The sequence below is a fragment of the Ochlerotatus camptorhynchus genome, unplaced genomic scaffold, assembly GCF_037179485.1.
Source record: "Ochlerotatus camptorhynchus isolate MF236.1 unplaced genomic scaffold, CSIRO-AGI_Acam_v1.1 ptg000412l, whole genome shotgun sequence".
Lineage (NCBI taxonomy): Eukaryota > Metazoa > Arthropoda > Insecta > Diptera > Culicidae > Ochlerotatus > Ochlerotatus camptorhynchus.
The window spans coordinates 57,282-74,442 of record NW_027040898.1 but is presented as its reverse complement, the minus strand read 5'-3'; the positions used below and the strand labels follow the sequence as shown (position 1 = coordinate 74,442).

The window sequence follows — 17,161 nt, the reverse complement described above, 5'->3', positions numbered from 1 at the left end:
AAACTTTTGAAAAGATAATTTTGAATAGAATGATGCTCCACATCAATACGAACTCAATTTTTACTAATGAGTAGTTTGGAATACGCCATGGGCATTCAACTGCTCATCAACTCTAAAGAGCTACCAATTTAATTCGCTCAAACAAATCGAAGGCGGCTCAACTGGAGTTGCTCTTCCAGATAAAGAAAAAGCATTCGACAGTGATTGTCATGAAGGTTTGCTTACCAAATTGAAAAAGATAAAATTTTCCACTCTATAGTATTAAATTAGTTCAAAATTATTTAACTGATAAAACTCTGCAGGTAAACTATCAAAATTCCAAACCTGAACGACTACCTATTAGAGCTAAAGCTCCTCAGGGTAGCATTCTTGGGCCTATATTGTATAATATTTTCACTTCGAACCTCTCTGATTTGCCTCAAGGTTGCCACAAATCTTTGTTCGTTGAGCACACTAAAGGAAGAAGTCTTCGTGTTATTTGCAGCATACTGCAGACAAGTTTAAATATTTTCTCTTCTTATTTACAAAAATGGAAGATTTCTCCCAACGCTTCCAAAACTCAACTTATAATATTTCCACATAATCCTAGAGCTTCCTTTTTGAAACCTAGTAGTAGTCACATAGTCACTATGAACGGAGTTCCAATTTCCTGTTCAAACCAAGTGAAATATCTTGGATTAGTACTTGACCAAAAATTAACTTTTAAAGACCACATTGAGGGCATTCAAGCCAAATGTAACAAATAGATAAAATGCTTGTATCCTCTTATAAACAGGAAATCCAAACTTTGCCTGACGAATAAAGTTCTAATATTTAAACATGTTTTTAGACCGGCCATGCTTTACGCTGTGCCAATATGGTCTAGTTGTTACACTACCAGGAAAAAAACACTTCAAAGGATTCAGAGCAAAGTTCTGAAGATGATTTCGCATTTGCCTCCCTGGTACAGTACAACCGAGGTACATAGAATTTGGAATGTTGAGACTTTAGAACAAATGTCAAATGCAATCCTCAATTGCAACGATTAAGTCTTTAGCTTAAATTTTTAGTTTTAAGATGTCAATTTTTATACTGACATACAGGATTAGAAAACCTGTTTAATATTGCTTAAAAAACTGTTTAACCTGTTTGAAATTGTTAAAAACAAATAAAATTGCCAAGTCAGGAACAATGAATACTTAGATAAATATCATAAAATTTAAGGCTGGTAAGTTACTGTAGTAGCTGGAGCAGCTAGGTTAAAATTAAATGTAATTTATTTTAAATATGAAACAAAAATCGCTATTTTGAGCCACCATAATGTATAATCAGTTTGTCCAGTATGTTTAATCCGAAACACAAAGGTAAGACAACATAAAGTAACCCTTCACTGACTAATAATTTTCAAATCTTAGCCATATGCCATATTCAGACTAAAGCCTCAAAACGTGTTGTAAAAGAAAGCGACAAGAAACATGTCATCAGAATTACCTTACAACAAGTTATAACATCCCAGCCAGTCCAGTGGGCAAGTTTCTCAAAACACGATGACGTACCTTTGTAAATTTCGGTTTTTATTTATTTATCGCTTCCTTACCCCAAATACACTGTAAACGATTTCCAAGCCGTTCCCAGTCAGATAATACAATTTTCGCGACGAATCATCAAACATCCCATCGCTTGCTATTCTCCACTGAAGCTTGACCCAAACCTTTCTGCTTAGACAATAGAAAAGGAATAAAAACCTCACGCCCCGAGGCAACAAATCAGCAACAATAGCACCTTGTCCTACCTTTACTAATGTTGTACAACAGCCATCAAACAGGAACCATCCATAGGGTGACAAAACAGAAATAGTCCTCCAGTCCTTTTGTACCTTTCCTCACGTTCTTTTTTTTTTTTTTTTTGGTTCCCTTCGAAACGACGACGACCGGGGAAGGAGAAGGGCGGGTTGTTATCTGTCTCTTCCACCAAGATTCACTTCGTTTGACACTGTTTCACATTCCCGCACTCAACTGTCGGCGCGGTACAATTTTTAATCCAATTAATCGTTATGTGAACCTGCCCTTATCCGCTTACTAGGACGGACGAACAAGCGAACGGAACACCCTTTGGGGTAGGCGTGTTGCACCAGGAGGACACACTTCAACTTTCCGGATAGACATTCAATGGGTAACACTTCGCGTTTTTTTTTCTGCTTACTAGTTATGTAACCTACTCGCAGTTGGACTATTTATGCCCCTCCTGCGATTTTTAATGAGCTCAATTTCACTTAGAACTAGTTCTCCTAACACTATGTACTGACTTTTATATTCTCTTAATGATTTGCAGGTTTAATATAATGATGCACTTGATAGGAATTCGTTATACGTTATGTTGTACAATGGCTGTTTCTAGTTACACTATGCACTAATCATCCGCTTGGTTGATTCCTAATAGACTCACAATCTTCTCGAGCAGGATCCACTAATTATTACTAATTTGATTTAAATACACACTCATTAATATTCGTAATGGTTTCGCCTACGGCGTAAATTCTCACTGAGCTGGGAATAGGATCGAATCAATCCCACGTAGACTGCTCTCCTGCGAAAAGTTTTCCCATTATTCCACTGCTTAGGAGCACACTTTCCACATAATTCTCGGTCGAAATGTCGTAAAACCAATCAATTTTCGTAATGAGCACCATGCGTCTCCATCACTTTTGCACCCAACAACCGCGCATGCAGCTTCAATTCACCGAATCACGTTTCAAACATTCACTATCCATAAACAGTAGGAAAATCAAACCACAACAGGCCTTCATGGCGTGATCTAAGGCCGATTCCAGCCATTCAACACCCCCAAACGCTTCCGGTGGCCACAAACCAATCACTTCTTCAAAATTGTATTCGTTACGGCTACCTTCAACCCCTTTCCCCCACACTATTCCAAGCTTGAGATGTTTTTCTAGAAGCTCACCATCATCCCTTCAAGAAAAGCACGGATGTCCCTCCAACTCCGGCCATTATTGCTGGCGGGATCCGAAGAAGAAGGCTTATCATAGGCTGGGCTCTTCACCACGAACTGTAGCGGAACTTCCCCGGCGCGTTCCCACGCAGTCACTACAACCGACTGAATGTTTGAATTTCTTAATCCTTCTCAACTGTTCCAGCGTTCAACACTTGACTCAAACCTGAAAATTCCACTTCCACTTGTCTAACTCTCCGCCAAGAGGAAGGACACTGCTCCACACACACACACGCACACTCCCACACTGCACTGTCTTCCTAACTTCCTTCCCTTCTCAATAAAGTAACCTTTGACCAGAAAGGGACGAGCGAGAGAACGCGGTTTTGCTGCACGACCGTAACGAATTTGGCACTGAACTGAAACGAACGGTGCTGGCCGCTCGAGTTGGAACCGATCTTCCGAGTGGTGACGATGTCGCCGAGCACGGCGCAGGCTCACCACGGCCAAGTTGGGACACCAACCACCGGGCCCGGATTGGTGCGATTTGAATTTTTTGCCTTGCCTGATTCGAGCTGGAACATCGGAGCACGTGGTGCGCAGAAACCATACGCGTCGAAATTGCGAAAAGGATGAATGGAACCGAACGAGCGGCGGGTGAATATTCGAGCTGTTGCGATGCTCGGTGGATGCTGCGAAGCGATAAATTGAACGATAGTTGAAATTGCATTTCATCAAGGCGTTCCGGTTGTGGTGTTGGGATTTGTTTCGAATAGCATGTTTGAAGATGGATTATATCTGCAATTGTATTTTTAATGTGTTGATGTCACTAACGTCAGCCTATGTGTCCCATAAAATGAGCTCATTAGTAATTATTAATTATTTTTCAATCTATTTCATTAGCAATCAAAAGTTGCCAAACGATGCATTCTTCTATGAAAAAAAATAGGAGATTTATACCATGTACAGGGGATACTCAAAATAACTAGGATAGGCAAATATTTGGTCAATTTTGGAGAGTGTTAACTTCATCAAATATTGTACAAATTTTATTCTTCCAAAAGTATTCCATTGGAAAACTAATACAGTTTTATGGTGTAGCCACGAAAATAATCATGGTCACTGGATACCGAAGATATTCCGAGATTTCAGAGGATTTGTCTAACTTGCTAAAATTGTGAATAGATTTTCTATAGGATGTCAGTTAAAAACCAATATTTTTAGTTAATACACTGAAAGAAGAACCATTTTCAAAGCGAATGATATACCAAGAACTAAAATTGACTTATAATCAACCGAGATATGGCCATTTCCCTGGAATCGGTTCTGAGGGAGGGTTCTGAATGTGGTCAGATCTTTTAATCACTCAAAACATACCTTTCGACTGCTCTTTCTTCATGGTTCTTAATCCATAGGCTTCCCCATTGGCATAGCAAGAAAATTTATCTCGGGGGGGCCTGGGGGCTGGGGGTCTGTTGCATTTATATTATTTTGCTAAACTAAGGTGAAATAAAATCTCGCGAAGAAGTTATTTATTCAATCAAATTACGTCAAGGTACCTTTTTGTTGGGTGTGATCAATAATATGACATTGAGCCTTGCTATTATTTTAATGGTGAAACAATAAATTTGATTATATTTATTTCATAACAACGATAGGGACCTCAATTGGGGAAGCCTTAAAAGCTTGAACAAGCAATGATCGTTTGTTCATGCTTTTTGTCGATGCACAATTCTTAACATTCTGAATATTAAAATAAAAATAGTTTTGAGATTCCACTCCCATATGATTTCATGATTTTGTAACTAAAAAAAATATATCTCTGATACAGGTAAACATAAATTAGATCAATTGTCATAACTCTAGGACTAAGATAAAATTGAGATCCTTCCTAGGCAGTCATTTCATAAAAATTCCAGTACTTGAATATTAATAACAAATGAAATAAGAATTTCTACCATTATAATAAGATTACCCTAATCAAAAGTTACATAAAACTCCACAATATAAATATGGCTGAAAAAAAAATATTCGATGAAATTTTGTTCAACATAAATTTCAGGTATTAAAAAAAGGTTTAGATATAATAGGTTTGGATAAGCTTTGAATCTCCTGGACTTCAAAACTCGTAATTGTAGATCTTGGGAAACTTACCTAGATTCTGAGATTTGCAGCATTTTTCGAGGGGGAAAATTCTTTGAAAGAAAAAAAATAATTGCAAAAATTTGACAAGATTTATGAAAAATCAGGATATAACTTCATTTTATCAGGTTTTTAAGATACCAGATTTCGAATGTCATTAGCATTTGTTTTTAATAAAATGTCCAGAGAACTTTACTAATATCTTCGCCTATATGGAGATCTTTTGAATATTTCCTGCTGTCCAGGAAGGATGGCTCGAAGAATATCCTGTAATTTACAAAACGTTTCCTTAACATCTACAAAACCCATTAAGTTTTACAAAATTTTCTCAACTTCTACGAAGATCCCTTAATTTATGCCAAATTCCATATTTCTTTACATCTCCCGTAATTCTACGAAGATTTCTGAACATATTTGCACTTCTGGAAAGACACCATCTACAAATATCTTTGAACACCTGAAAAGTTTCATGAAATTTAAAATTTAAGTTTCCATAACCTCCAAGAAGCTCATGGAGCTTTTTTGAAGTAAGATCTCTGACAAACTGCAACTAAGGTCCCTAAACTAAAGCGAGGATCCCTGAAGTTCTTAGAAGTTTATTGAACTATTTTTAGATCTTCCACAAAATTCCCTGAACTTCAAAATTTCAACATTCAAAATTCCTTCCACAACGTTTCTCGTGAAGTTCCACAAAAGAAATTTCTTGAATTTGTACGTAATTTCCACAACTCAATGAGTCAATGAGGCTTAAAAAAAGTGCCCCGAAATTATATAGAGATTCCCGAGAGGACTTTAAAAACAAAATCGTTATTTAAGGTTCAATTTTATTAATCGCTGTTAAATAGTAACATCGAACTTGACAAGCTTGAGAAAAACATCAATAATTAACCAATACCAATACAATGCCTAGATAATTCTGGAGGGGGCCTGGCCCCTTGGCATCCCCAATGGGCTTTCCATAGACTTAAAATTCATCATTGACCACATTAGCCACTATTGGAACCTCCAGGATGCCTCCGGGAGAACCTGTAGCAGGGGACAATTTCATTTATAGGCTTCCCATAAACTTCAAATGGATTATTGACCGCTCTTGGAGCCACGGGATACCCCCGGAGAACATGTAGCAGAATACAATTGAGTTTTTACACCAAACCATGCATAAGGCTACTTTCAGCCCCGGAACCGCTAAGTTCTAGAAGCGAACCCCCTCAAAGCCATAAGCCATGGTAACGGTACATGCGAGAGTTCTGGAGTTTGGAGGACGCCGGCACTGCTGATGGTGGCTGCGGAAGCGGAGATGAACGTGATGGCGGCAACTATCCAGGCCGTGGCAATGGCCACGACAAGGGTGATCTCTTAAGGCCGGCGGTGTTTCTGGTGGATAATTCGGTAGCGGCCCACATAATGGCAGTGACTTGACCACAGCGTGCTATGGCGGCAGCCGGCGACAGGGACGCTACTGAATGAGACTTGGGAATCGTGACGGCCAATACAATGCCGATGGCTATTGGTGGCTGGCTTGACAACGGTGTGCTATTGGCGGCAGCAGATCGATGAGGACGGTATTATGACCAGGCATGGAAAATCATTTACATTCATTTCGTACATTCATTAGACTCTAAACTTTTTTCATCAACAAAATTCCGTTAAGTAATGCATGAAGCTTTTGTAGGTTTTATAATTAGCTACAACTTTTGACAACAATTCAAATCTGTATCTCTTATGCATGATGAAAGAGAGCAAACTGAACCCACCATTGTTTTTGAGTGAATGTAAATAACATTCACCGAAAAGCAATAATATGTGACAACCCGCCACTTGACACCGTGGAGGACATCGACCGAGCGTTGGAAGGACTCCACCAAACCATAACCGTGGCTGACGAGGCGTGCGTTCGACAAGTTCCTGTGAGGGGTAAGTTTATTGCCATTGATTCCCACACCCAATTACTGATTCGGTTGAGAAATGTTCGTAGACGCCAGTTTCAGAGGACTGGAGATCTGGGCAAAAAACATGAAATGGCCGATCTGAGCAGGCAGATTGCTTCCAGAATGGACTCACTCCGAAATGAAAGTTTCGGGCGTGTTGTCCAGAATCTGGACGACCGCTCCAGACCATTCTGGAAGGTAGCCAAGATCCTGAAAACTCATCCCAAACCCGTTCCACCTCTCAGAGTCAAAAATGATGACGATCGGTTTTTAATCACCCCACAGGAGAAAGTAAATGCGATCGGCAAGAATGTCACTTCATCGCATTTGCTTGGCTCGAATATCCAAAGTCCGCTCGACCGCAAAACCTTGATTCCTCCCCTTGTGTCGTGCCTCCGGCGAATATGATTACAGTACAACAGATTTGCTCAGCGCTGAAATGCACCAAGAACATGAAGGCTCCCGGGTTTGACGGTATATTCAACTTGATCTTGAAGAGACTCAGCATGAAAGTGCACTCTCTTCTAACCGCTATCTTCAACAGATGTTTGGAACTGCACTACTTTCCAAGTATCTGGAAAGTAGCAAAAATCATACCAATCCGCAAACCCGGAAAGGATCCAACATTGCCTTCAAGCTACATACCAATCAGCCTCCTTTCAGCGCTGAGCAAATTGTTCGAGAAACTCATTCTCAATCGTTTGCTCAAGTTTGTCGAGGAAAATAACATTCTCCTTCCGGAACAGTTTGGATTCAGAAAGGGGCACTCCACCAATCATCAGCTAGTACGGGTGATGAATAACATCCGAAGTAACAAAGCTGTATCCAAGTCCACAGCCATGGCCTTGTTAGACGTTGAAAAGGCGTTTGACAATGTCTGGCACAATGGGCTTGTATACAAGCTCTGTAACTTCAACTTTCCATTACATCTGGTTAAAATCACCCGTAGCTACCTCCAGCAAAGGTCGTTTAAGGTATCGTTGAATGGTTGTCTTTCAGACACGTTTTCCATCCCTGCAGGAGTCCCGCAAGGCAGTCTGCTGGGCCCCTTGCTCTACAGCATTTCCACTTCCGACATTCCTCCCCTTGGAGACGGTTGCGTGTTTTTCCTGTTCGCAGATGATACCGCAATAGCCGTCAAAGGAAGGATGCCTCGCGAAATAACGAACAAACTTCAACGATGCCTTAACGCCTTTGCTGATTATGCCACCACATGGAAAATCAAAATCAATGCCTCCAAAACACAAGCGATCAGGTTCCTCCATCGGCAATCGCCCAAACTGAAACCGGCTCCATCTTGTACTGTAATCATGGATGACACAAGGGTTGAGTGGTCTGCCGAAGTAACCTATCTCGGGATGTTGTTCGATGGAAAGCTCCTCTTCCGTTCGCATGTAGAGAAAACTGTAGTCAAGTGTTCTACCTTGGTAAGGTGTCTGTATCCGCTGATTTGCCGCAGATCCCGCCTCTCAAGGGTGAACAAACTGGCCGTCTACAAACAAATCATAGCACCTGCGATCCTCTACGCAGCTCCGGTGTGGGAATCATGTGCACAGACTCACAGGAACAAAATCCGAATCGCTCAGAATAGAGTGCTGAGGATGGTTCTTGATCGCCCTTTCGACACTAGAATAACAAATTTACATGAAGAGGCAGGCATTGCCAAAATAGATTCAAGAATTATCGAAATTAAGAATAAATTTGCACAAAAATGTAATTTATCAGAACATGCTTTGATAAGCAATTTGTATATAGCAGATTAGGTGTTAGTAGTTGTAGGTTAGTCATAGTTGTAAATAGTAGTTATAAGTAGTCTCCTTTTTCAAATTTAAAACAAACCAATCCCACAAGGTGGTCATACTTAAAACAGGCCTGATAGGACTAGGAACTGTAATTAATAATAATTGAAATTTCAAAGGAACTGAAGTTTAAAAGACGCATCTGTGTCACTTGATAAGTTTTACATGTAAACCACACAAATTCAAGAAATATAGATCATTTAAAGTCAAAAAGCAATAATATGTTCTGCTCTCTCTAGTTTATCATGCATAAGAGATACAGATTTGAGTTACTGACAAAATTTGTAGTTGATTATACAACCTACAAAAGCTTCATACATAATTTTACGGAATTCTGTTGATGAAAAAAGTTAGAGTCAAATGAATGTCAATGAATGTACGAAATGAATGCAAATGATTTGCCATGCCTGATTATGACTGCCTAGACAATGGCGGTGGCAACGGTAGCTCACGTGTACGCTGATGACTGGTCGCCTAGGGACAGACGCGGACCAGATCACCGGCAGTGTAGGGGCTCATTAGGGTGACCAAAGCGATGAACGTCGGTTAGCAAGCAAGATCGTTCGCAGGATATCGATACCAAGACGTCGAACTGGGAAAACTGGTGGCTTTTACGTTTACAAAATATATGCTCAAGATCTTCGAGGAATCCGCATGATAAGCAATTAGGGTTGTCAGCAATACCTATGCGATACAAATGAGCTCTGTGATCAATTTTCCTATTATAAAGTAAATAATGAATAGATTTTTCATTTGAGTTCAGGTTCTTTAAGTTAATATCATTCCAGATACGTGGCCAATTGTTTTGTTCTTTAGTTTCAATAGTTGGTCTAGGCAATGATCCAATTTTATCAGAATATAGTTTTGTCATAGAAAAAGGTTGTGTTAGATCATGTTCGTAAAACAAATTCATGAAAGAAGGATACAAATGTGGTAATATAGTAACAGGTTTCCTAATGACTACTGACTACTGATATTAGGCAGAATATAATTTTTCAACAAACACGTGTCGGTCGAATTAGGATTTATCCCAGGCTACTATTGTAGAAAAACTTAATTGATAGATATTGGGCGGAACGCGTCGGAATGTTTAGAAAAATAGGGCGCACGCTTGATCCGGTTTAAGATACATTGTTGACTGCTTTCGGGAACGTGATTTCATTTTAATAACTTGTTTACTTGTTTAACCAGGACTTAAGCAATCGTCTCGTCGGTCATAGCTTGTAATGATAGCCTGAACAATGCGTAAAGAGCAAACCGCGAAACATTGAACGTCGCGTGAAAGTGGAACTTAATGAAGGCCTAAGTGCTTTTTCGTAACTTTTAGTTTTCGGATTAGAAAAATCATCGGTTGCAGGACAGTGTTACCGATTTATATTGGATAATCCAAAGCTATGTTGATCATTATAACATTAAATTTTGAATAACAAATGATAAGACAATCTTATTCAAATGTCGTAATAATACCTCTGACCAAGGAAAAATGATTTATATAGTTTTCATAAAAGTTGACGATACAAATACTAATGAGGAAAGGAATTCCGCATTTCCTTTTCCCAAGTCCTTTTCCTCTCCTTCCCTTCCCTTCTTCTCTTTTCGGAAAGCGAGTAATGGCGCTATAACCATATGCCATATAGGGCTAGGACAAGAGTTAGTGCTCAGGTCCCAACCGCTAGAAGAAAATGGTAGCGAGCAAGGGCGCTATAACCTAGGCGAATACAGCATTCCCTTCGTATAGGTTACGTCCGCACACCGCTCTCTGTTGTCCTTCGACTGAGGTCGGCTGGATCGATTGAGGGATGGCAGTGGGTGGGCGGTGCCGTCCACGCTTGTACGGAGGGAGGACTGTACGCTCGAACACAAGGGGTAAATACCTGTGTTCCATCCCAGGAGATCGGACAACCAAGGAGTGTACATTAACTTTCTTAGCTCTGTCACTCCCAACGATTTATATAGCCTATTTTCAAATCCTGCATACGGAGCGGTTGGTACGGTATGTCCCCGCTCTTTGATTACCTGTGGATTAAATGTTAACCACTGTCTATACTTATTAAGTAGACATGGTAAACATTCACTTCCACAAAAATTAACTAAACGCTACACAGTAGGCCTGGCCGCTTTATTGTTTGTTTCACATCCTTGATGTGCAGCAGGCATTAATAATGACAAGAAAAATGATAGATGTATTTCTAACATTTTCCAGGATTCTTTCAAGAACTGGCTGTGTATGTGTAGACTATACTAGACTAGACTAGAAAACATGCTTCGCAACAGCATCCTGCTGGTTTATAGAGTGAATGTGGTCAATATCCACGTCAAATCTATCGAAAACCATTCGAAAAGGATGGTACCTGCACCAGAAAACCACAGCATGGCTTGACCAATGGGATTATTTCTAATCACTACCACTGTGAAAACCTCGGTCAAAACACGGTTACTGAATATATAAAAAAAAACTGAACTGAAGTATACACCTGGAAATAATTTAAACGAAAGTTATGCCGGATGGCTTAGAGCTACCAGCAAAAACGCTGACAGAAGAGGATTGCGAAGAATTCCGACAATAGAAAACAAGCACGTCTAATCGCGGCGAAGGCACACTTCGATCCAATACCGTTGGGTTTTATCGATAGGCCTATAGGCCAATGTTGGAGTCATTTTCACTATCAACTGTAAATATCAGGAGCAAATGACAAAATGACAAGCGATAAACGAGCCGAACGATAACGCTTTGTCAGAAATGGAAAGCAAAAATAATAAAATCTTCTTCCTTTTTTCGTGGCTCCTGCAACACAGATACGTTGATAGAAACACGCAAAAAAAATTCTGTCAAAACAGCAGCACCGTTTGTGAGGGATCTTTTGGCAATGTCACTGGTAACCATGTTCTTCGAGTAGCTTCAAATGACTTTCATACAGTGCTGCAGTGCTGTTGCTCTTCTATTACGGGAAGGATGATTTGTTTGTAAACAACAAGCTTATTTTTCAAGGATAGAGTAAACCTACTGTTGATGAGTGGAAAACAGTGATCTTATCAAGATGTTACACTTGGTGTTGTTTTTGTCAACGTGCTCCCTGAAAATCAGCTTGCTGTCTAGTGTTATGTGGACCGTACACGATTGCTTTTATTGACAATAATCGTATTGTCAATACATTTTATATTGACGTCAATACATCGGTATTGACAATATTTCTGTATTCACATCATCAATATTATTGTCAATACTTGTAAGTATTGACAATATTTCTTACCGTGTGGGGTTTGCTTTAAGCCGATCATTCCACCGCTGTGTCGTTGAGGCAGATCTATTATTCACCGACGGAACAAGTCTGGGAGATTTAGAGTGTGGAAAAATAATGACCTGGGTCTTTGCCGCGTTGATACGGATCTTCCAACTGTAGACATATTCAGACAGGACGTCCAGGCCTCTCTGAAGTTTGGCAGTCAGAGCTCCGATGACCCTACCCTTGTAGACGATGGATGTGTCATCTGCGAACAGAGACAACGATCCACCATCAGGGAGAGCCGGCATATCGGAGGTGAACAGGTTGAATAGAATGGGGCCAAGGATGCTTCCTTGTGGAACCCCAGCACCGATGTTGAAAGCATCGGATGTGATGCTATTCAGAGAGACTTGGAACGTCCTGTTCGATAGATAGTTGTTTATTATCTTCACTAGGAAGATTGGAAGACCGTAGTGCTGTAAAATGACTCATGATTTTATGAACACAGCGTATTTTCATGTTAAGAAAATACACCATGAATAATAATAATCATGAGCAACTTTTGCGTAACGCAGCAAACATTCCCAAAATCATGAATCATCCGAGTTTGTAATGTAAACATTCATTCACGTAGATTTGTATTTCATTTTTACGCAACCGACCAACTTGCAAACAATGTTGTTTACAAAGATGGTCATTCATTTCCTGCACCTTCTTGCGGCCGGGCTGGTTTCTCTTCGATACTTTCTTCCGGATCTCGATGTGCTAGAACGATGTGCAAGTTGAACCAGGTACAGCTGGTCGCGGTACTTAGCGGGCCATCTTGTGAATTTCGACCGGCTTCAGTCCATTAGCCACCAGCTCTTCCAAGAGCACGCCTGTGTCCATGTCGTATAGTCCGCGCAGGACCACCAGCTCTCCACCTGTGCTACGTCCAGTATGGTCTGTACCGCCTTGTAATATTTCAACGCCGGAACCATCAGTGTGTATCCTTCCGTGCACAGCTGGATGGTGCACAAGACGCCCTCCGTGATGAAGAAGTTTATTTTTTCCCGCATTCCGGGAGGGAAGCCCTTCACGTAGCCCTTCGGTGGTCCTGTTGTTTCCTTCACCGGCTCTGCACCGTCCTTCAAAACGGAGAACCGGTTGTTGTCAAGCAGCTTCTTCGCAGCTGTCGTACTGTCACTGTTGTCTTCAGGCCTAGACCGTTTCCCGGGATTGCCGGCATTCGTGCCACCGCGCGACTTTTTACCCATGGCTGGGTCAGCGAGAGCGTCTCTATTCAACGCAAGAATACACGGAACAATGTAATCGGACGAACGAACAGAGTGAGAGAAAAACGCACGGCGAATGAGAACGACTCAAATTTGAGTTTAGTTCACTCATAATCGCCAAAAGTGCAGGAACTCAGCGATGAGTAAATTTGCCTCATGTTTTCCCAGGATTTTCCAGGAAAAAAATCCCGAATATGAGAAAAGTAAAGATTGGATTCACTCAGTCTATTGGTACTTCTCCGAGACTGAATAAAATTTTCGTCAATTTCCTCATTTTCCGGCATATTTTTTAGGTTTTCCACAGGAAACCATGAGACAAATTTTACTCATCGCTGAGTTCCTGCACTTTTGGCGATTATGAGTGAACTAAACTCAAGTTTGAGTCGTTCTCATTCGCCGTGCGTCGACTGTACTGCTGAACAGTCTAGGATTGGGCGAACTTGGATCGATCTTTGGAAGATCGATCTTTTTCATCCCGATTTACGATTTTTCGGATCGGATCCACGTATTTACATCGAAAAAACGATTTACTCTCAACACAGACTGCGTTGTAAATTTAACGAAAATAACGTTAATTTTTTTTTATTTAAAGTACAAGAATGGTTATAAATGGCATGTCTAAATAAGTTAAATAAGCAAATAACTTGTTAGCATTGCTAAAATTATCCAAAAGTTGAAAAGTATTGACACGGTGTGCCCAAAAAGTTCAAATATCCATTACGCAGCATTTGAAAAATTGAGTTATATGTGGGTAAAAAACAGCAGAAAATATGGATAGAATTATTTATAAAACTGTAACTTTTTTTTTTAAATAATGAGAAGCAAAGGATCAAGGAAATTTTATGGGATGGATTTTTTGAACTAATTGTCGATGTAGTTCTTACTATTTGATGCAGTACCAGAATTTGAAGATTTTATTAATTTTAAATAATTCTAATATTACTCTGAGGTTGATCGGATTTACAGTTTAATTCTTGACATCATACAACACACAACACCCAGCAGACCAGTAGGCAATTTTATTTTGAAAATTACCCGGCTTGAGGTGGGAATCAAAGCCTAACATCGTGGAACGCACACACAGTTTACCTACACTACGGGTAACTAAACTATTCGCATGACCATTTTGCCAAAGAATAATGTTATTATATTACTAAAATGAAAGTCTGATAGCTTCATTTTTGAAGTCTCAGGATCATGCAATGATTTTAAATTCCGGAATTTATATTTTTCCTGCGTCCCTGGCATGAAGTTTTTGTGTTAGTCTGAATTTACTTGGAACTCTTCACAGGATATCTTAATTTTTTTTTGTTCAATGTGAATCATCCTAGAATTCCACCATATTTCTAATCATCCTAGAATTTCCACCATATTTGAAAATATCTAAACTTTCCCAGCAAAATTATACGAGTTCTTATCATTACCTCTTGTAACATCTTATAAATTACTCTCCAATTCCACAACTCCCTCAAACTGGTAATAATTTTCCAGAATTGGCTCAATTTTGTGTCCATTTTTCTCTATGAAACTCTTAAAATATTCTTAACAATTTCCTAGGTACACTCTTCAGAATGACCGTCACACGTTGTAGGTCAGATCAGAATTCTTTTAAAATCCTTTTCAATATTACCTAAGTACTCAAGTACTTTGCCAAAATGGTTTTGAAAGTCTCGCAGAAATTGCGCTAGAATTTTTTCTAAATTAATCTCCGTAAAACATTGTACAGAACTCCATTGAAATTATTCTCTCAATTCGTATCAGCATACTCCTTAAGTTTCATCATTAGAATTTTCTATGATTTCTCTTTCGGATTGTATTTCCTTTATTGACAAAATGGAGACAAATTGTCATCAGAGTTGACAAGAAAATTGACACCGTCTTCAACCAGAGGTTGCAAAGACTGAATATTTAACGGACAACACACCGCATCCATTAGACCAGTAGGGACATTTTCAGGTTGCCAAAATTTGCACCGGCTGGAGTGGGAATCGATCCCTTACTTCGTGGCACTCACAATACGCCTAAATGATGGGTGACGCCGCACGACCCCGAAGCCCACAAAGATGGAAGTAATTCTACTTAGAATTAGTTTGAAATTCTCCTTTGTTTTCACAAAGAATTCACCTCACACTTAACTGTGAACTATTTTCAGAATAACCTGAAAATTCCAATAATGTCCAACGTTGATGGCCTCTAAAAATTAAACTACCAAGTTTGGCTTTTTATTTTTTATTTTTTTAATAGAAGGTAAATTAATTGCAGTGATATTTTTAATGCAACATATTAAAACAATCTGGAAAAATCTGGAACATATTTAAAAAGAATTGGAAATATACGTGGTCTTTCCCAAGTAATCAAAAGTTCTAATAAAAGGCTATTTGTGGCTTAAGCAGCTTGGTTGAAGGTGGTCTATAGAATTCTAAGCAGCCTCATTTTTAAGTCGTTATAAGAACTTGAAAGTTCCGTTACCATAATTGAAGAGCATTCTAAGCAGCTTCTGGCGGAACTTGAACGGACCTTTTAGAAAATAAATTTAAAAAAAGGTTCTATATTTAAGTTCGCACTTTTATGAAAGTTATTTCCAAAGGCAGGTATTAATGTGTATTGATTTATCAGCATTAGTCCTAGACTAGAATTGGTACTGTTTGAAGAATTAAACCCAGTGAGAACCCCAGCACGAACCGCTACGTCATCTGAGATATCTTAAAGTGAGCTGTTGTCCCGCCTACTGTTCGAGTTTACAGTGCCAGCTGACTGACTTGAATACGAAACACAACACCTTGATGAATTTTAAATTGGTGTTTGCCCGCAAATAATTCCAACACACTTGTGGCGCAGTGGTTAGCAATCGTAGATCGCATGTCGAATACACGGGTTCGTATCCAGGAATTTACTCTTTATGTTTTTTTATGTTTGGATATAATGTTGATGTATATTAATACATTTAATACAAGAATAATGATTTATTCTGGCCACTGATAATTTCATATTTACGTACATTAAATTTTGTAGCTTATAAATAATTGTGCGGATTCCTTCATGTGGCTTGAAAGTTCTGTCGGAACTTTATTTGAACTTTATGGAACTTGAAACTTCTGTCGAGACTTGATTCGAACTTTATGGAACTTGGAAGTTATTTTAATCGTTGAATGCGGAACTTTTGGTTACTTGGGTTCTGTGTATCTGGCAAGACGACTAAAAATCTGGAAAATCCCGATAAATCTGGAATACTGGCAACGCTGGCTGCAACACAACTCGCTCGGGTCAGTAGAAGGAAACGACCAAATTGTTAGCTAGCTGCTTCACAAAATAAAGCCGAAGATGATACACGTGTGTTAATGTGAATTTTTTGTTATGTCTTTTCTCGATTCCGATCAAGCTACGGACCATGTATAGTGCAACAAAGCAGGCAAGCAATATATTATTATCCGTCTACCATTTCGATCGAGCTGTATTGGCGTTGACGGCACCGTCGAAAAATTTGCTCTTCCAGCAAATATAGACAGTTTCTTATGGGAATTTTCGGTGGAGTGAAAGGATAGTACAAAGTACGCCATGTTTCACGCACAGTCTGACGTTTGCTTATGGATTTTCTCATAGGAGTAAAGAGCTACAGAGTCGCCGTCAACGCCAATTGCAGAGTGAGTTTTTAGTGGAAGTCGTAGTAAACGTTTTGTTTGTATCGTTGGTTGCTTTATGTGTTTTGATTCAGTGAGCGAGAGGCTATTTTCATAAATGTTGCACCGAAATTCAGGTAGGAAATGGCCGAACATCGGATTTTTTTTTTTATGTAAACACCGAATACCTGGCCAAATAGCACTATTCGGCGCCTCACTTTTACAGACTGTTCCTCAAACTGTGAACTA

The 17,161-nt window shown here is 39.5% G+C and overlaps 1 protein-coding gene across 5 annotated transcripts in view; it reads right to left on the bottom strand.

The window, feature by feature from the left end:
* Nucleotides 1–3,326, bottom strand: part of LOC135710982 (uncharacterized) — an 825,769-nt gene extending 822,443 nt beyond the window's left edge. For all 5 annotated transcript variants that reach the window (XM_065233717.1, XM_065233715.1, XM_065233718.1 and 2 more), the window contains exon 1: nucleotides 1,772–3,326. The gene's annotated coding sequence lies outside the window, so the exon portion shown is untranslated. The remainder of the gene's footprint in view (nucleotides 1–1,771) is intronic.
* Nucleotides 3,327–17,161: the final 13,835 nt, after the last annotated feature.